The sequence below is a fragment of the Orycteropus afer genome, unplaced genomic scaffold (assembly GCF_000298275.1).
Source record: "Orycteropus afer afer isolate SDZICR_OR568_19922 unplaced genomic scaffold, OryAfe1.0 scaffold01925, whole genome shotgun sequence".
Lineage (NCBI taxonomy): Eukaryota > Metazoa > Chordata > Mammalia > Tubulidentata > Orycteropodidae > Orycteropus > Orycteropus afer.
The window spans coordinates 17,236-18,440 of NW_006923512.1; the positions used below are offsets into that span (position 1 = coordinate 17,236).

The window sequence follows — 1,205 nt, forward strand, 5'->3', positions numbered from 1 at the left end:
CTAGTATTATACACCTTTTCTGCTACTTTCATTAGGTCCTGTAGGTTCTGCTCACCTAATCTATCTATCTTCTGAAGTTTTCTTCTGATATCAGGGGCTGCGTGGTTTACAAATGATAGGATCACTGCTGCTCTACTCTCATTGGCTTGCGGTTCCATGGGAGTATACAGTCTAAATGTTTCCATCAACCTCTCTAGATATGCTACAGGGCTTTCTGTTGGCCCCTGCCTACGTTTACCTTGGCCAAATTAGTCGGCTTCCTTGCCGCTGCTCGGAGAATGGCCATTAGATTCTGGCGGTACTTTTGGAGACGCTCCCTACCTTATAAAGTTCAAAACCCCAACTGGGACGAGATAACGGGAACCCAGTGTCAATTAAATTCTGAAGCATCCTCGGCTGCCCATTATCCCCCGACACATTTTTCCTGGCCTCGGTCAAGATCCTTTCTTTTTCTTCAGTGGTGAACAAAACCTGCAATAGTTGCTGACAATCAACTCAAGTGGGGTTATGAGTAAACAATATAGAATCTAACAAATTAATTAGGCTTTGGGGTTTTCAGAAAAGGGGGCATTCTGTGATTTCCAGTTATACAGGTCCGACGTTGAAAATGGCCAGTACTGCCAGGTTCTGCTTCTGTCCTCATGGGGTGGGCCTATTGCTCTGAGAGGCAGCGCCTGGACAGTAGACATGGAGTTTCAGCCTCCTGGGAGCCCCTGTGGTGTGGGCGGAGACTGGAGGCTGGACCAGTAATGACAGGTGGTATGCTTGGAGCACTCGCTCCATTCCCTCCCAATACTTGTGGAGCCTGGAGAGGGTGGGAAGGTGGCGGAGGGGCATAGAGAGGTGGAGACACGCTGCTTTCTAGATCCATCAGATCAGGGTGAGCCTGGAAATCAGGCAAAACCGGTGGAACAGCAGCTCAGGACCCAGGTCATCTCGGTTTCTCCTTTTCGCTAGTCTGAGTGAGGATGTTAACACCTTAACAGAGAGATTCGGAAGAAAAGGTTTTAGCCATGGGGACGGGTTAGTCACTATATCTTGCTACACTAAAACGTAAGGAAATTGGTCCAGGTGCCCACGGGGCCTGGCACTTGGACTCAGTAGAATATGGCTGTGATCACCTTTCCATCCAGTGAGCCTTCTGGGGGCCATCCCACCTCAAGAGAGGGCCATTCTAAAGAGCAAAAAGTTATTAGTTTATTTTT

At 48.5% G+C, this 1,205-nt stretch overlaps 1 protein-coding gene across 1 annotated transcript in view; it reads left to right on the top strand.

The window, feature by feature from the left end:
- LOC103213388 overlaps positions 1–1,205 on the top strand; it is a 13,667-nt gene that overhangs the window by 1,065 nt on the left and 11,397 nt on the right.